The 20,548-nt window shown below is 41.3% G+C and overlaps 1 non-coding gene across 1 annotated transcript; it reads left to right on the top strand.

Annotated features, from left to right (window-relative positions):
- Positions 1-17,166: 17,166 nt before the first annotated feature.
- LOC137623918 (U5 spliceosomal RNA) lies at positions 17,167-17,286 on the top strand. Its single transcript, XR_011040678.1, has one exon. It is a non-coding gene; the product is annotated as a U5 spliceosomal RNA (small nuclear RNA).
- Positions 17,287-20,548: the final 3,262 nt, after the last annotated feature.

The following is a 20,548-nucleotide window of genomic DNA, read 5'->3' as shown; positions in this document are numbered from 1 at the left end:
ATGTAATGCCATTTTACTTTGCCATCATCTGATGTTTTTTTTTTTTTTTTTTTTTTTTTTTTTTTTTTTTTTTTTTTTTTTTTTTTTTTTTTTTTTATCGTCCTTACTTCACCATCTCAAGATTTGATATTTTGCCTAACCATAATTGTCCATAAACATCTTTCATTCCTAGAACCATTTGTTTAGTAATTTACCTTTTGTATTTTACTTTCGTCAGATACAACTTTTTTTTTCTATTGAATATTCTCAGATTTATCCAATAGTCTGCAAACTGTCTATAAGTTTCATCTTGTACACTTGTTATATTATACACTGTCTTGGGTGCTACTATAGCGTGAGGTCTACCACACTATAGCGTGAGGTCTACCTCCCGTTCGTACTATAGCGTGAGGTCTACTGCCTAATTATTCGTCCCTCATAGATAAAACACATTTCATACATTTGTTTAAGCAATGAACACTTAATTTAAACATATCTAGAAATGACTTAAATAGATAATTGGATTTCTAATTACATTAAAAAAAAGGAATAAAGGTAAAAATAAACATGTTATCATATATTTCCATACATTTATTTTAGGGATACACTCTTCGTACATCAAACATGTTATCATATATTTCCATAGATTTATTCTAGCGAGACACTTCGTACATCTTCTAAGAATGACACAAATAGATCATTGGAATTTCTTCTCATCCCCTTCCAGCAAAAATGATCAAGATGAGACTGGAACAGCTGACGACCAACAGAATCATCGTTTTAGCGTCCTTATGTAGGAGCTTGCTTGCTTGCTTGCTGTAGAATATAGCCAACAGTTCTCGTTGGCATAGCTCCATTTGCTTCCTTTTATATGGGCAGTTCACGTGGACAGGTCACGTTTTTTATGGTTAGGTGCGAGCAACGCCAATAGAAGCTGGTCACGCGGTAGACCTCACCCTTTACCTGGGTAGGCGACATATGGCGGTAGACCTCACACTATAGTAGCACCCTGTCTTGTCAGTGGTCTTCTAAAACTGCAACACAATTATTTTTAACGACTGCTCTTCAAGAACTAATTTCTAATTTATTTCACCTGTGACGGTATCTCCAATCAATTACAACAGTGATTATGATGGGGTGTCCAAGAAGTCTGTAGACATATATGACCCTAATTTTAATCTTGAGAGCATAAACCTACATAAGCCTACTGAGAGAGAGAGAAGAGATTTATGTTAGCTAGATGGGCTAAATTCACTCTAGTTGTGTTGTTCCCTTCGCTTAGTTGTCTTTAAATATGAGGCTATTTTGTCATAAGGTCAACTTTAATCGAAAGCAACCTATTTACAACCTTCTCATAAAGCAAAAGTCTGTGCCATACTCTAGAAACCAAAGGTCTGGACCCCATGGAATTATATCTAGCCTTAATATTTTAAAGTAGTTCAGGCCAGCCTTTACCATGCTAACAACTTTGGCAAGTGGTCATGTTCCTTTATCAGTCTTTAGTGAAGGCTTTATAAATAACAATCAACTGCTGTAATCTACACCACAGAAGACTTGTAAAAAAAGGTAATTTCAGTTCAGTAGATTGCTCGGAGCTTTTCTAAGGACAGGGACCTTTTTACAAAATTTCATAACCCCAAGAGATGTCAATTATCATAATTAAAACAAGTCAAAGAGAGCACAGCTTTAGCTCTGTCCATAGAGGAGTCCTGTTATTCAATAAACTCAGTCCAAAGACCTTTATTGGGGTCAATGCTCTGCACTAAGAGCACCCAAATCCAGACCACGCTAGGAACTGAAAAGAAGTGTTTTAGTAATAAGGAATAGTGTTATAATGGCAGCAAGACCCAGTGATTAAAAGAGATCGGGAGAGAAAATGGAATAATTATGAGTAGTAGAAAAATTAGTAGTTATAAATAGAAGAATATTTTTGCTGATGAGGTGGCAATGACTTTCCTGGTCAGTGACTTGTCCTTTTGTCTTGCAATGTTCGACATTGGAGATAATGGCAATGATGGTTAGGAATTCAAGAGGCATGGAGACTGGGTAGTTGCCTACTACAGTATTGCTTTACATTGCAGAATCGAGGCGTGTCAGGGAGGATTCTGACTGAAGTAGGCTGGCTTCCCTGGCTTGATCCTTGGGTGTTATTACTATCTCTCCCTGGAGGTTGGGCCTGGTGGGGACCTTGATGCCTGGCTTGGAGGCTGCAATATCAGTACCTGCAGCATAAAAAGAGGTGTTCCCAGTAGGGAAAAACTGAAACTTGAGAAGTGACTGAGTTTTTTCTTTCGCAGTGCTATTTTCTAGTGGTTTAGGTGATGGAGGCAAGGATAGAATAAGGGTCAAAGCTTGTGGCAGTAGAACGGTGAGGAAGTTATTGCAGCTGCAGTCATCTAGGTGATTCCCTACGGGTAAGTTGTATATCTTCGTGGGTGGCAGTGTAGAGGATGACCCTGAATATGCAAGGAGGCCAGGGGATGGAAGGACAAGAGTGGTGACAGTTTGGTCTGAGGATGGCATGGACGTATAGAGATAGGTCTGAGATTGGCAGTTATGAACAGGTGGCAGGTGTGTCTTGAATAGATAGGTCTGAAGCTGGCAGGACTTGGCAGGTGACAAGAAGGGTCTTGCTGACAACATGTGAGTCCTGAGGAGGCAGAGTTTTGTTGCTGGTACAGGGGCTATGGAGGGCTTGCCCTTCTTCTTTGCAGTAGGGAGGTTACAGGAGCCTATTCTGGGTCAGTTACAGTTGTAAGGCAGGGCAGGAATGGTGGGTATTGAAGATAATCTTCAGCTCTCTGCTCTTTTACTTAATTGGCTCCCTTGGTATATTAGTAATGTTCTCGTACAAGGTGTCATGAAACAAGTTACAGTCGTCACACCTGCACCAGATCTTGTGGTATTTGGCAGCAGTGTGAACCTTAACCTCTAGGTTTAACCTGACATGGAGAAAACCCTAATCTCTGGCACAGTAGTAAAAGCCAGCATTGTTTACATGGCTTTCTGTCATTGTGGCAGATATCTTAGCAAAGAATGCCCATGGGCTTGTAAATGGTTTTACAGATGAAAGTGCGACTGTAGGTGCATATTGAGAGTCAACAGTTGAAGGCTATGCTAAAAATTTCAGCCAGGAAGACTATACTATGAGCATCAAAATTGTCTAAGCCAAAAATTCAGCCTGCTAGATAGGTGTGCAGTAATTCTTGGCAATAGTAGAGTTGCTTGGACCGTTTCACCAACTCCATCAACAGAAGAACCGTCACAGCCACCAAAGCCACGTTCAGACATCCTTGCCATCCAACCACCGATCCTGGTCCTGTCATTGTTCCTGTTCCAACCACCACTTCTGTTCCAGCCTCACCTATCTGGAATCCTTCCCCTACCCAACCTATCCAGAATTCTCTTCCTACCCAATCAGCCTCTACCCTTACTAGTCAAGTAGGATCCTTGCCACTTGTAAAGTTGATCCTCTTAGCTAAAGATCTTCCCAGACAGTACCACCCTGTTCATAATACTAGGTATGCAGTTAATTCTAATAGTCAGTCATTCTACATCATGAGGCTCAATACTACACATTATTCTAGAAGTTTTATTCTAGCTATGACCAAGTTGTGGAATGATCTTCCTAATTGGGTAGTTAAATTGGTAGAACTTCAATAGTTCAAACTTGCAGCAAATGTTTTATGTTGAACAGGTTGACATAAGTGTCTTTTAATAGTTTTTATATGAAAGATATGTGTTAATGTCGTTACTGTTCTTAGAATATTTAATTGTTTTTATTGTTTTTAATGTAGGTAGTAGGTTGGCCAGGGTACCAGCCGCCCGTTGAGGTACTGCCGCTTGAGAGTTATGGGGTCCTTTGACTGGCTAGACAGTACTACATTGGATTCTTCTCTCTGGTTACAGTTCTTTCCCTTTGCCTACAGAGACACTGAATAGTCTGGCCTATTCTATACAGATTCTCCTCTGTCCTCATACACCTGACAACACTGAGATTACCAAACAATTCTTCTTCACCCAAGGGGTTAACTACTGCACTGTAATTGTTCAGTGGCTACTTTCCTCTTGGTAAGGGTAGAAGAGACTCTAGCTATGGTAAGCAGCTCTTCTAGGAGAAGGACACTCCAAAATCAAACCATTGTTCTCTAGTTTTGGGTAGTGCCATAGCCTCTGTTCCATGTCTTCCACTGCCTTTGGTTAGAGTTCTCTTGCTTGAGGGTACACTCGGGCACACTATTCTATCTAGTTTCTCTTCCTCTTATTTTATTAAAATTTTTAGAGTTTATATAGGAAATATTTATTTTAATGTTATTCTTAAGATATTTTATTTTTCCTTGTTTCCTTTCCTCACTTGGCTATTTTCCCTGTTGGGGCCCCTGGGCTTATAGCTTCCTGCTTTTCCCACTAGGGTTGCAGCTTAGCATTTAATAATAATAATAAAGATAATAGTAACAATAGTAATAATAATAATGATAATAATAATAATAATGTTCTTAAAATATTCTATTTTAATTTTTTATTACTTTTCATATAGTTTAATTTTTCCTTATTTCCTTTCCTCACTAGGCTATTTTTCCCTGTTGGTGTCCTTGGGCTTACAGCATCCTGCTTTTCCAACTAGGGTTGTAGCTTAGCTAGTAATAAGGATAATAATAATACTACTACAGACTCCCTCCCTTACCATTCAATCCCTCCTTTCCCCACTAGAGCAAGGATAAGCTTTTATGCTTAAAACTGTTTCTGTTCTCTTCTACTCAAAAATTTTCTCTCCTCTCCCAGTCTTTTCCCTTCACTGGGACTTGCTGCTATAAAACTTTCTTGGTCACTACCACTAAATATCTTATCTTTGGTTTCATGAGGAGCGTGGTTTCTGAGTCCCTGCAGCCACACTCTTTGTTTTGAGCAACTGCACTTGTCTTGCCAAGTATGGCTTGGTTGTGCTATAAGCAAACTGATATCACTCCAAATATTATAAGAAAAGGTTGACACATGCTGTCACACTTTTTGTGCTGAGTGACTGCTCAAGGGTACACCTCTTTTGAACTGTACCAAAACTCGTTGAGTTTCCTCTTGGGAGCTATGACTTCTAGTCTATGAGCCCCCGTTGAGAGATACTGTCCGGACAATCTGGGTGTGTGTGTGCTGTTCCTTCATGGGACCAAGTTGCGACTGACTGAAGAGACTTCATCTTTATCTATAGATTACCCAGAGCTTTTTCCGGCCGGGGACTTTTTAGCAAAATGCCATGGCCATAAGAAAGAGACAACTTATGGTGTGTGGTATCAAATAAAACTTGAGTATGATTTGGAATGTTGAGAAAATATTATGTTAACATTCTGAAAATAATTATCTTTTTAGCACTTTGATGCACTCACTTTTTTACGACTACTGTAATATACCCTCATTTCTACTTCCTTCCTTCCATCTTAGTTTCCAACCTCTTTAGATCTAGTACTGGGGAACTCCACATAGCAACTGTGCTATTTTATCATGACTGTAAATTATCAGACTATTCTTATTTTCATGTCCCAAATACATAAACCATATTCAATCCATTCCAAAGAAATAAACATGCTAGTCATAAAGGTAGATACAGTAGGATATTTCTTGATTCCACAGTGATCACTCCACAGTTCAAAAAGACAGTGGGTACACTACTTGAGCAGGTGCAAAGTGGTGGTACCTACGTACAATATGTCATTTTCAGCTTCAACCTAACCCATCAGCTCTGCCTTCCTTCTATAGACTTCCTTTATGGCTAGGACCCATATTATACATTGAGCCACTTCCTTTGTTCAGCTCTGCAAGTCCTCCATTTTGTTCTGTTCCATTTATTGTCTGGAAACATGCTCCATATGCTCCATAAACAGGCTTTTAGGCTCATGAGCGTGGGCCCTTAGGGATCTCAAAGTGAGTAACAGGTGGTCAATGAGAACACTTCTTTTGCTTTGCTGGATCTTGAAGAGCTCAGTCCATAAAGTTTTACTTGTGTCAATGCTCAGCCCTAAGAGCACAAAAAAACTGGCTTTTTATGGGAGCTCAAAAAAACTGGCTTTTTATGGAACCGAAATGGAGAATTTTAGTAGTAGCGAAAAGTGTCTCATCAGCAAGTTTAGGGATTAGAAGAGGCTGGAAGAGGAAATGGAAGGATTATGAGTAGAAGGGAAAGGAGCAGTTATGAATAAGTTAATTGTGCTCTTAAGGGCAGTGGGAAAAGGGTTTTAGGGTATTGAGGAAGACGATTTTGTTTGGGGTGGGCAGAAGGATGTTTTGCTGAGTGATTGAATGGAAAAGTGAAGGACTATGAGGATTAGGTCTTCAAGGAACAATGCTTTCATTTGCCGAATAAGGGGTTGACATAGAAAAAAATTACCCCGAGTGTCGATTGTGCCTGTCGTCCCTCCACCCCTCACATACAGAACAATTGTGTTTATTTTATCAATTCTCGTTCTAACAACAGCGATCCGGAGTCCATCACAGATGTCGTGAGAAATCTTTTCACGGAAGAAGATATCACAATTGCATATGTCTCGTGCAAAGACTATATGCCCGACGGCATTCGGAATGATCGAAATGCAAAGAGTCTGACTTCTCAGAAGAAAATCACTCTCATGTCAACATGGCTCAAAACCACAACAAATGTTACCATTTGCGCGGATAACCCATACATCCTACCTCCGGCCCAGCCAGCTGACCTCAATATAGTGACTGTACATAACACTGCAGTAAAAGCCTTGGAGTTGTCAATTTCGCTGTCAAATACCTCTGAAGATCTCCGTGCAATCCCTGATGCAATCGCTGCAATGAGGCAGCAAATCAGTGATGCTGTAGGGCAGCAAATCAGTGACGCAATCGCTGCAATGAGGCAACAAATCAGTGATGCATTTGGTCACCAAATCAATGATGCCATCGCTGCAATGAAGCAGCTAATCAGTGATGCAATGGCCCTGCAAATCAATGATGCATTCGCTTCAATGGGGCTAAAAATCAATGAAATAACAAATCAAATTGGAGAGTTGAAAGGAAAATGTAATAAGTTGAATGACCCCACGGACCAACCCCAACTGCCACTTGAACAACCCTCATCTGACCCCACGCCCACTTCGGACTCACAAAACACCCGCTCTAGCCTGCCTGTTACAGGGCCAAGGATCGTTACGAAGCAAACACCAGTTTTGGATACCACCACCTCCCCCTCCCTATCGTTAGACAGAAGAGACTTAAGAGAAGTACCATCCACTCCTACCTCTCCCCCCTCCCCCCCCCTGCGACTGACTCATATGCCAGGGCGCTAATGTCAAATGCCCAAGACGACGACGAGGGATGGCAGACCTCCCATCGAAAGACAAAGTTCCGACCTGACCGAAACCGCAAACAGGTCAACCAGCATTCATCCGGGAATATCCCCCCTCACCACTGCCCAAAGAGATGCCACGTCGTTGTCCACAACCTGCATTCCTCAGTGACTGAAGAAGCCATCAGGCTCCGGGTTAGGTATATAACAGGATCAGACCCCCTCATTCTTCATAGCCTCAAGTGTAAGACAGTAGGTCAAGTTGCATACAGTGTTTCCTGTTTATTCCATCATCGAGAGCTCCTGGTAGGCGAAAACTTTGGCCCAGGAACATGTGTCCTTTTATGATCTTAAAAGAGATCGCCCTCCCCCAGCAACCCTAGTCCCCCAAACTCACCTACGACAATCAGCCTCCCTCGCCAACGCCCCAGCACCCGCCACACCCATGCCCCCTGAGATTTCTGCTCTTATCTCCAAAGGTCGACGAAATTCATGGAGTCATTAAGTATTTTGTCTTAGAACATATACGGGATCAAGCGGAATTTACCTGTCCTTAATGAGTTCTGCAATGATTTCCGTGGCATTATTGCACTGCAAGAAACCTTACTCCTCCCCCATGACCTGGCTATCAGTGATTCGGTTCATGCTGACTATAACAGTTTCTCTGTCGTCCGAAAGGAGGTCTCTTATTTCTATGGCATAGATCTCTGGATAAGTGCGTGAAACCAGTGACGTATCAAACTGACAGACTTCTCGGCCTGCAAGTAACGATCGAAGGTAAAACCATATTAGTGATTAATGCATACTTCCCCTGGGAGTGCCAGTCAAACTTTGATCAGTATTGTATATTACTAGGAGAAGTCCAAGGTTTTATTAATGATACCACCGCTGACCATGTGTGCATAATAGGAGACTTTAATGCGCACCCATCTAGACTTTTCTATAATGAATTACAGCGTCTCTGTTCTCAACAATCTCTTCAAATTAGCGATGTTGCCATCCTGCCTCCTTCGTCCTTTACGTACATACAAAACAGAAATAATATGCCCATCACATCCTGGCTTGATCATTGTATTACCACTGACCGCCTGCATAGCTCTATCACTGAATGTATTATACGATACGACCTTTCGTCTGCATTCGATCACATACCCATACAGATCACATTTCACACACCCTCCCTCCCGGTGGTACCCATCCAAAGGGAGAGGCTACCTTCCATCTCATGGGATTTCTCCAACCTCCAAAAATCCACTGCATTCAAACGCTTATCTGAAAGTAATCTCCGCTCGATAACTCAACCTGCTGAAGCCCTGCTCTGCAATAATCCTAATTGCCGCAACGAACAGCATAAAACAAAACTAAAGGAATTCTACGTAAATATAATAAATGCCTTAAGGAGCTCGGGAAGAGACACGTTTAGACTCTCTAGAGGTAACCATTGAAACATACCTGGTTGGAATGACTTAGTTAAAGACCTCTATGCACACTCTCGAGAAATGTTCCTTCTTTGGAGGAACGATGGTAGCCAGAGAGAATGTCCCCTTGCTCTACAGATGAGACAAGCGAGAGCCCAGTTCAAACTTGCTCTTCGTCAATGTCGTAGCAACGAAAATCAGCTACGAGCTGATGCATTGTCCAGAAAATTGACCAATAATGACTTCCCCCATCTTTGGAAAGATATTAATTCCCTAAACCCAAAGTCAAACAAATTATCCCAAAGAGTAGGGGATGCAGTTGGCGAAGAATCCATCGCAAGAATGTGGGGGGATCACTTTAGTACCATCCTACATTGTATAAATGACCAAGATACCCGAAATGAAGTGGATACTCTCATCAATGTCAATATGGATTTTCAATATAGTGACCGTATCTCCCCGAGTGACGTGTGCGAGGCTATCAAGAAATTACCTAGTAACAAGGCACCCGGCTGCGATGGCCTTCCTGCCGAGGCTTTCAAATTCTGCCACCCTATAATTTATATCCTATTCTCTGCACTATTTAATGCCTGTATATTACACCAATATCTCCCCGAAACCCTGCTACTTGTCCACTTAATACCTCTCATAAAAAACAAACTGAAGGATGCCAGTGACCCAGGAAACTACCGCCCCATCGCCATTACAACAATTTCATCGAAAATATTTGAATCTCTTCTGTTCCGTCGCCTTGCACCATTTCTCCACACCGCAGACAATCAATTTGGTTTTAAGACTAACCACTCGACTGACACCTGTATATATATTTTAAAGGAGTTATTGAATTTCTATATATCCTCGGCCTCCCCTGTCTACTTATGTTTTGTAGACGTGCGGAAGGCATTTGACAGAGTAAACTATCTGAAACTCTTTTTGAAACTACACAAAAGGGGAACTCCACTATATCTCATCGGTATATTATACTGTTGGTTCACAACACAACAGTTCTGTGTCAAATGGGGCAATGTCCTATCCCAGCAATTCGGCTCATCTAACGGTCTCAGGCAAGGAGGCATCCTCTCACCATATTTATTTAATGTTTACACAGACGATTTAAATACCAGACTGAATTCACTTCCCATTGGTTGTACGTTAATGGCTTTACCATAAATAACCTTTGCTACCCTGACGATATGGTCCTCATCTCCCCCTCTGCCCAAGGCCTACAACGTCTTATCGACACCTGCAACGCATACGTTAATGAACATGACATAATCTATAACGAATCGAAGACACAGTGCATGTCTGTCCTTCCTAGATCGCTCCGTTTCGTAGAAGATCCACATATTTACCTTCAAAACCATCAGCTAGCATTTGTCAATGATTTTCCTTACCTAGGTCACATCATTACGAAAGATTTAAAGGACACATCCGACATTGAAAACAGGCGACGTAAATTGTGTTGTCTAGGGAACATGGTAACGAGAAGATTTGCCTTCTGCCGCCAGGATATCAAAAAACTCCTATTTCAAACCTACTGCTATAACGTATACGGCTGCTCGCTATGGGCAAACTATACGCGAGAATCGATGAGACGTATCACAGTCATTCACAATGATATCCTAAGGCGCCTCACCAATACCCCGAGGCACCATTCAGCTTCAGCGATGTTTGTTGAAAATAGACTGGATAACCTAAAAACCATCATTCGTCGCTCTATAGTAAGTCTCACCTCCCGCCTACGATCTAGTGAAAATCCCCTAATTCAAAATGTGCTTGCAAGTGCAGCGAGAATAAAATCCAAGATGTGGGAAACCTGGAATACGGAAGCGTCAGTACAATGAATTGTATTCACTAATATTTGATAGTGTGGATATGCCAAATCTTCATCACTAAATATCTTTGGTGTGATACCCAGTAATGTTATGATAACGTGTTTTATTTTGTTACATCTTTGTTGTCTGGATGTCCTGTATTTCCTTCACACCACCTGCTCAGTGACTAGATTTTTTTTTCTCTCCCCAGTGTTCTTTCATTATTCAAGCAATTTCTGTTCCAACATATTTATCATTGTCATCTCCATTTGTTTTTCTTTTTTTTTGCTTTCTCCCTCTCTTTTTGTTTGCTGATATGTATGTTATCATCATTGTTAAGCGTTAATTCTATTGTGAGTTTGTTATCCAGACCTTAGAACTCTGTGGTCAACCTGCTAATTGATGTTTATAATATATCACTGATATTATTGCATATCTCATTTTTTTTTCTATTACCGATGTCAAAAGTGTAAGATCACTGTACCCTTATTGTAACTCTGTATATGGCTTTTGCTGAAATAAAGATTATTATTATTATTATTATTATATTATTATTATTGAGATGGGGGAGGCGTAGGGGAAGGTGATGGTACGGGTACGGTAGGGATGACAGGATCAGGATTGATTGAGGGTTGGTGGTTAGGTTCTTGGTGAGGTGTCCCTTGTGGTTTGCTCCTTGTTACTATAAAGTGTTATGGGGTAGTCCTCTGAAGTCTTTTGTAGTTGCATGCGTACATGAGGAATATTGTCAACTAAGGCATATTTCCTTGGGGTAAGGAATATGTTTACAATCATTAGGTTAAGTAAGGAGTACCAGTAACAATTTTATGTGAAATAGAAGATCTTGGGAAGCTGCTGGGGATTAGGCAGTCATTAAAGTTTTTTTTTTTTTTTTTTTTTTTTAGATAAGATTAGCTTTGTGGTAGCCCCGGCCCTATGGTTTGATTCAATGTCTGGCCTTCCTAGATAAGAGACATTGAATCCATGTCTCGAAGGGATTAATAAGGACTAGAGGCTAGAGGAACCTCATTTGTTATTACAATTTCATTTCCACTTTCAAGTACAATGGTCGCTGGTCACAACCGTTTCAAATTAATACTATATACAACTTTTTAAAAAAAGGAAACAAAGTAAATTGGTAAGAAGAATTTGCATCAGTTTCTGTGGGCAGTAGCTACAGTTTCCCATTATCCCATTGAAGCAGGATTTTTGCCATGAATATTATCAATATTTTTAAATTCATGTTAAATTTATTTCAGCTACTTTATATATCTACTCGAAATATACTATAAACTTTTAACAATCAAGTTAAAAGGTAGTCATTTATTGGAAGCAATTCTAACTCCCAATCCCTTTATTAAAAATTTAAGCCCTGCTCAAGCCAGATCCATGTGAGATGAGGTTCACCTTCTTCAGTTGATTACCCGTAGCTTTCTCCAGACGGGGACTTTTAGACATGGCATAGCCCTCCAGTGATGTCAATTACTGAGTACCTCTTAAGAGTACAGTACAGTGTATTTGCTCTGCCAAAGAGCAGCTATGTCAATTAACCTTTTATGGACGAGTATACTAACAGAGTACCTCTTGCTCTGCCCATAGAGCAGAAGTGATTTGCTTAGCCCAAAAAGCTTTGATGGGTATGCTTTAGAGTATAGAAGGATTATCAGTAGGAGATAAAAGAAGTATTTTTAAGTATAAGAACTTATCCCTGCTCAAGGGGATATGAGAAAGTGGCCTATGGTTGGAGGAATGGGAGGATTTGACTAAGAAAGTGAAGGGAATCTGGGACATTGAAAATGGATAGGACATGGGTGAAAAGGTGAATGGCAATGGCGATCAGGTCTTGAAAGGGCAGTGTATCTATTTGGTGGGTGAGGGATGGTAAGGATTGAGACTGAGAAGGATTAGGGTGAGGGGGGAACACTGGAGCAGTATGGATGACAGGATCATGAGCAGTGGTGACTGGGATGACCGGATCAGCAGTGGAGGTGGGTGGGATGGCAGGATCAGGTGTGGATGTGGGTTTACAACGAAGTCTCTGACTAGGATATCTCTGTGGTTTAGGTGGCTGCAACAATGGTTGAGGTGGGTTGACTGTTGGGGTACCTTGTATGGTTGCTATCATCTTCAAACAATTGGGACACCTCCTGTTCCAGACGTCGGGGGAAAGAGAGTAGTCAGGACATCTTGGCTGGGTTGCCTGGTCTTGCTTGTGGGCATCTATACACTCTTGCATGCAATGATGTCGACTGCAGACTCTGCAAATGGGTCCTCTACAGTCTTCACGGTGATGGCCATAACGTTTGGTAACGGTAGCACTGTAGCAGCTCAGGAATGTAGCCACTGATGAGGAAAAGTGCTCCATATCCCCAAGTCAAGGGAAGGTGGAATGGGACCAACAATGGTGGCAATGATTGTGCTGATGGGAACTTCATTCTGGACCTTGCAGTGTTCCGCATCGGCGATGTTGCTGAAAGAGGTGGCTAAGGATAGCTTCATTGTAACAGGATATCTGGAGATGTTGACTTTGTGTTGTTTCTTGGTTGGATTAAGGAGCACCAGGAAGACTTCCTTCCGGAGGAGGCTGATACTTTCCTGATCCTTGGGGGTAAGGATGAGATCCCCCTTGTGGTTTGGTCGAGCTGAGAAATTTAGTTTGGAGTTGGCAGATGCAAGGGCAGCAACTGCAGCATATAAGTTTCATTTGGCTGGAAATTGAATTTGGGCAGAGGTGCAGAGGATGATAGAGAGCTGGGGATTGTGGTGGTGGCTTCATGCAATAGCTGAGGGAGAGAGTGTGCTATTGCAGTCCCATTAGTGATTACTATCGGGGTCGAGCAGGATGTCACGTAGACATTGCTTGAAACCCCTTTTAGAGGTCATGTAAATTACCTCTGCCAGCTGGTTTGCCTGGGAAAGCATGTTGCCTCAACTTCCACCGGCGACAGGATTATGTCACCGCATCAATCTGCAGACAAAGGGTTTTTTTTTCTTTGTCACCTCATTGTTCTTACAGATTGCTTAGGAGAGCAACAGCCAGGAGACGAAGGGCTTCCGGATGAGCATCCGGTTAGTGACAAAACGGATTACTACCTCGATACCCCTAGGACACGTAGCATCTCCCCATGGATGCCATTTACCACGTCTTGCGGTGTGCCACCCCTTGCCGTCAGTTGGGATGGAGCCGCTGTCAGAGTTAAAGGGCTCGTATTACGCCGTTGTTCAAGACCACCACCATAAGAACTTTGTGTAAAATTATACTTGGTTTTTTTGAAGTAGACAGTTAAAGTGTGGGTAATAATTATATAATTATGTGTAACACTGTAACTTTCATCTCCTCGCTGATTGCTCGCCCAAAAAGAATTTTGATGTTGGAAATGTAAAAGAGCACTTATCATTTATTGTGAAAAAAAGAATGCTCTGCCGAATTTTCAATTAACTTGGGAATGCTCAAGAACACTTATGTAATTATTTACTTAAATACAATATGATGAATTGCAGCCTAATCACTGTCTGACCCTGCTTTCTGAAAATTTATTTTATTTTAATTTGTCTGTAACTTGACAAGGATGCTTGCAGTGGCTTCCTATTTTTTCTATAGCAGTGGAAGGTGGGCTGGACAACATCGGTTGGACAAGATTTAAGGATAAAGGTGTGAAGTTTGCGGTAGTGTGGTCGAATGGGGGCAGGACAAGGCTGGAGGCAGGTGGGGCCGAAGAGGACATTACTAGGCTGGAGGCAAGTGGGTCTAAAAGTGCCAGGATTTGACTGGAGGCAGGTGGGTCTGAAGGTGGCAGGACTAGGCTGGATGCAGGTAGGTCTGAAGATGGCAAGATACAGTTGGAGGCAGGTGGGTCTGAAGATGACAGGGCACAGCTGGAGGCAGGTGGGTTGGAAGGCAGCAGTTGTTTGCTTGCTTGCTTTTTAGCTGAGGTAAGGTGGGTCTGCAGAAGCAGGTCTGATGTAGGCAGTCTTCGCTGGAGTTTGCAAGAGCTTTCGTAGACTTAGTCTTCTTCTTACTTGGAGGTGGGATAGCAGTAGCTACATAGGCAGCTTCAGGGACCCAGAATGGAGGTTGGACAGACGTGGTGGGTGGCTGGTCTGGGAATACCATCAGGAAGTTCCTGCTTTTGTAGAGAGGTGGTTCTTTGTTCTTGTCAGTCATGTTCCTGTAGTCTCTGCTGGTACAGGTTGCAGTCGTCACACCTGCACTAGATCTTGTGGCAGTTAGCTGCACGATCCACATAACTTTTTAAGTTGGCCCAGACATGTAGAAAACCATATTCTCAGGTAGGGAAGTATCTGTGGCATGGTTTGCAGCGTTATTTCTTTCTGGGTGGCCGAAATCCTGGTAGGGGTGGTCGGTGGGTTTGTTGACCTTCTTACTCAGGTGTTCGTTCGTTCGTTCATTAAGATTGCCCAGCCTACACTGCTGGGCACGGGCTTTTGCGTTGGCAGCCCGTCACTGGAGGAATGATCATGTGCTGGGATTGAAACCTTTATTTATTCAAGCACAGGTTTAGGGATGCTTTATTAATATAGGCAAGTCACAGCGGCATATGTCTCTCATGCCTGGTCTTGCGGCCGTTCAGCACCTTGAGCATAGCTGCAGTTGCGACCGCTCAGGCCTATTAGCATAGTCGCTTAAGTTTTGCTACTCTGGTTTTGCAACTGCTCAGCACCTTGAGCGTGGTTGCGAGTGTGGTCGCTCAGCAACCAAGAGCATGACCGTGGACCAAGAAACAGGACCACTTGGAGCCGAAGAGAAAGGTTTTAGTGGTAGGTAAAAGTGTTGATTGCAGTAAGTCCCAGTAAGTAGGAGAGACTGGGAGAGGAGAGAAGAAGTTTAAGTAGTAGAGTATAGTGGCAGTTCAAAGCATAGATGCTTATCTCTGCCCCAGGGGGGTTGGAATGAGGGAGCAAAGGGTTTGGGAGTCAAAGATAAGGACTTTAATTACGAGCTGTAGTATCAAGGGGATCAGCTCATGCAAAGGTAAGGATGTAGCTTGGGCGATGATGGAGGGGATTGACGTAGGGGAGGGAGGATTCTGACTGGGATTGAAGACAGGTTCTGGTATGACAGCTGGTGTTGGAGCTGGAGCCGGCTTCCGAGGAGGTCTCTCTCGTGGTTTCCTCTGTGGCTTCGGTTCCTCTGTAGAAGTAATCTCAGCAATAGGGTTGGAGTCTTGCTGTGGTTTCAGTCAGGTGGAGAGATTTAGGCAGACTACAGATCTAACTGCAGATCCCTCGGCAGGCTTTGTCTGATCCTCCTGGTTCCTAGTTTTGGGTGGAAAAGGTGTTTAAGTGCCAAGTCATTTGTATATATTACATTTCTAGGACACTGTCCTTTTCCTTGCCACCACCGTGCTTGATTGGCGTTTGATACTGACAGTATTTGTATCAGGACTGAAAAGAATGAATTAACCGAACTGGTATTCTTGTTCAAGATTATTATTATTATTATTATTATTATTATTATTATTATTATTATTATTATTATTAAATGCTAAGCTACAACCCTAGTTGGAAAAGCATGATGCTATAAGGCCAGGGGCCCCAATAGGGAAAATAGCCCAGTGAGGAAAAGAAATAAGGAAAAATAAAATATTTTAAGAATAGTAGCATCATCAAAATAAATATTTCCTACATAAACTATAAAACTTTAAAAAAACAAGAGGAAGGAAACTAGATAGAACAGTGTGCCCGAGTGTACCCTCAAGCAAGAGAACTCTAATCCAAGACCGTGGAAGACCATGGAACAGAGGCTATGGCACTACCCAAGACTAGAGAACAATTATTTGATTTTGGAGTGTCCTTCTCCTAGAAGAGCTGCTTACCATAGCTGAAGAGTCTCTTCTACCCTTACCAAGAGCTCTTTTACGAGCTCGTAGAGTGCAGTAGCTAACCCCTTGAGTGAGGAAGAAATGTTTGGTAATATCAGTGTTGTCAGGTGTATGAGGACAGAGGAGAATCTGTAAAGAATAAGCCAGACTATTCGGTGTCTGTGTAGGCAAAGTGAAGGAACCGTAACCAGAGAGAAGAGTCCTCTGTGTACTGTCTGGCCAGTCAAAGGACCCCATAACTACAGCGGTAGTATCTCAACGGGTGGCTGGTGCCCTGGCCAACCTACTACTTAAGCTTACATGTAAGCTGCAAAACTTGTATAATACATAAAAAACGTTACCATTTTATATTTCAACCTCACATGTGCATTGTTGAAACCTTCTAAATAATAGTGGTTATTAAAAACGGAGATTACATGGATTTAATCTTTATATGTTACACTTGCATTTTAGAAAAACTATGTTAATATGAGCTGACACAGTGCAAAGTTACTCGTGCATATGAATATTTATAGAATATCGCTCTAATCCTTATTTTTGGCATTCGTGCCTCAACACTAGACCACAAGAATCATCACTGTAAAATATAACAAAGAAAAAAGAATCTATATATTTATGTAAACACAAATAGTGAAAATATTTCTTTGTCTTCTAATGTCAAACTTTATCAGGGATTAAATGTGTATAACAAGTTATTTGAAATAAAATGAGCTGCTTGAAAATAGAATTAGTGCATATGCCCTTCTTGCACCAAATCAATGTCGCTACTACTCGGCAGTCAGAGAAAGGAGAATGAGGAAACGTGATTGGTTTGGTAGCTCTGGCTTCCCTTCAAAACGCATAAATCTTTCGCCTTTTACTAAAGATTTCCGTGGAGGGGAGCAACTCAATGAGTCTGTAATCCACTTTTTACTGCGGTCTACACTTGTAGACCCTATAAAACTATGATAGCCAGATATAAATACTGTTGATAATATATGTGCATTGCTCTTAGCTTTAATGATTCTATATATTGAGTTGAGATAATTTGTAACATGTTATTTATTATGTTAATGCTAATAATATGACATTTCTTTCACAACCAACCATCCATTATAGTACTCAAAACTTTTGCCTTGTATAGACTTCTTTTATCATTATATCCTTATATAAGGTTTAAGCATTTTATACACAGAACATACCCTGATTACAGATCCACTAATACACCAACCCAGTTACGTAGAGTTCCATAATATAACATAATGACAATTTCCTAGAATTTTTAAGACAGCTTTGCATCTGAGATATTACATCTATTAATTTTATCAAATGTTTTTTAGGTTAATATTTTCACATACAAGTTTTTACACTTTATTCCCAAGCTTCCAAAACAAGGTTTCATTAAAACCACCTATTCGCAATTTCCCCCCGTTTTGTTCCGTTCCTTAGATCGCCCAGAGGCACGCCCCAGACAGGGTCTTTTAGACACGGTCATAACCCCTGAGATCTTAAAAAGTTCAGCCCATAGGGCTCTATTTATGTCAATGCTCTGGCCACATAGCTTTAGTAAAGGGGATCGTAAGAACCCCCGTTAGGTAAGGACATAGCTTGTAGGTTAGGTTAGTTGGTTTCCATTTTCTATGCACGCGGGAGGAACTGGCCTCTTATATAAAAAGACACCTAGCTTTATTTGTGTCATTGCTCAGGACAAATAGCACAAAACCAGGCTACTCGTGGAGCTGTAATGAAGAGCTTTAGTAGTAGGAAGAACTGACATATTGTAAGGACAATGTCGTACTACGCTTCATTGTCAATTCAACTCTCCTTTTACTCTTGTATATATTTCCCTGTTAACATAACATAATTGTTGTTTATTTTGTCATATAAAATCATCTGCTCTTTCATCTCGTGTATTATTCACTATTGTATGTTAAACTTGGGCTTTTATATTTATCAGAATGTTAACGTAAAGAAACACAAATGCCCAGCCAATCTCACCAGTCCATGGTAGGTCAGTCACCTGCCAAGCAGGATGCTACCTTTCCCTCCGCAGACCCCCAGATGCTGAAGCCTTGATGAGAATGGGGGGCTTAGGGATTAGCAGCTGAGCTCTAATGAACAGTGGAAACTACTTTCCCACTGGATCTCGGTGCCCAACTGTTGATCCAACTAAGTCAGTCAGCACTTTCTCTTTTCCTTTTGGTTATTTCTTTTATTCTCCCATTTCTTCCTTTTGGGCTTGAACTTGTTGACGACTTTGGCTTGTTTGATTATGCTTTGGCTGCTTCTTTGGATTTGGCACAGTGTGGGATGGACGGCATTCCATCTCAACCTGTACCAATTTAGATGCCATCACACTCTGGCAGACGCCATTGGGTGCAGACCAAGTCTGTTAAGAGTTGGGGTCCAGTGATCCGGTTTTAAGTCACTCATATTTGCGGGTAATGGGTGATGCCGGGCATTGGAGTCGCCGGTGTGAGGGGCTAACCACCCCCACGGACCAGTGTACGCCCACCTTGAGAGAGGAAACCCCTCTCTAACAGAGGACTGGTCCCCGCTGAAATCTCTTCTCATGTTGGGCCACATGGGATAGGAGGACTGACATCCTCCGATAAGAGGTGGATAACCCGGTTTGCTCTTTTCAAAAAAACCAACCCCTCTGTTGACGACCTGGATAATACAAACATGGACCTCAGTACAGACAGCTCCAACTCGGGTTCTAGTATTGTAACATTGGAACCTTATTCGCATTATGTAAATAATGATAAGAAAACACTAGAGAAGAGGAGAGAGAGAGTGAGAAATGATGACAGTACAGAAAGATATAGAAAAGTAGAAGTATTGCCTGGTCACTATGAAGTAGTGAATTATGAACATTTCTTTTTATCTTAGAATTTGAAAATGGAAGAATTGAGCGTTAAAATGTTTTTAAAGCTAACAGGGAAATAGTTACTTTATTTGGAGGGCAGCCAAAAAATTCTACCCCAGGGAAATGGAAGTCTCTTGATAGAAACACTATCCCCATTACAAGGTGAAAGGTTAAAAACACTTACAACATTGGATGGTGTAAAATGAGTTTCGCACCCTGCTTTCAACCAGAGTAGATGTGTGATTTATGCTCCAGAATTGCTGGACATAGAGGAAAAAGAAATTGAGGGTGAACTGAAAAGTCAAGGAGTAGTAAAAGAAGTCAGAATGAGAAAGAGAGTTGGAGAACAACGTATTCCTCTTGCTACTTTGATTATAACATTTGATCAATGCAGATTACCAAATGTTATAAAAGCTGGTTGGCTATCTTTTAAGGTGAAACCATATATCCCTTCTCCATTGCGGTGTTATCATTGCCAAATGTATGGCCATTTAAGCCAGAAATGCAAGGAAAAACTAAATAATAAGCCAGCTGTTTGTGCCAACTATGGAAAAAATACTCATGGAGTATGCATAGAAAATCAAAATGGCATACATTGTGGGGAAGCACACCCAGTTACATCGAAAAGCTGTGTTAAGTGTATTTTTGAAAAAGAAATTCAGTCCATTAGGACCATGGAAAGGGTCACTTTCAAAGAGGCTTGTAAAAGAGCTCTTGAAAAGCAGATAAGACCAGGGCAACATTTTTCAATGGTTCTGAAGAAAAACTTGCCAAAGCTCATGGACGAAAATTATATCTCCACTTCTAAGATAAAGAAACAAATGAGAATAGTTAAAGAGGTTGAAAGTCCCATCGAAAAATCTATATCCAGAAATTGTAGAAAAATCCAAACAGATACTTAAAGATCTGAAAGTTATTCAAAAGCCAACTACTCCTATTCTAAACAATAGTAGAAACCTCTCTCAGGCCTTGTCCTTGCCTGATCTGATGGAGGCTCCACTTGAAACCAATTTACCTGGTGAACCTGTGGTGGGGAAGGTGCAAAAACCTGACTGATCACAACCTTTTAATCGAAAAAGAGACAGACCGCCATCTCTCTTGCCTCCTACCATAAGAAACATTAAAGTCACGACTTCAAATAAATATGATATCTTGTCTGATGATGCTTCTGATCAACTGGAAGGTAAATTCAAGAAATCAGAAATTTAAGTTTAGGTTCACCATCCTCCTCAACAATTAGATCAAAAGGACAAAGAGAAAAACGAACACAAAACCCACTATATCAGGATCCTCTCTAGAGATACCACCGGGAAATATTGTTAGATCAAATATTGCTAATGAGAAGACTT

Source organism: Palaemon carinicauda, chromosome 30 (assembly GCF_036898095.1).
Source record: "Palaemon carinicauda isolate YSFRI2023 chromosome 30, ASM3689809v2, whole genome shotgun sequence".
NCBI lineage: Eukaryota > Metazoa > Arthropoda > Malacostraca > Decapoda > Palaemonidae > Palaemon > Palaemon carinicauda.
The sequence above is the reverse complement of the archived record's forward strand: the minus strand, read 5'-3'. Positions and strand labels throughout refer to the sequence as shown.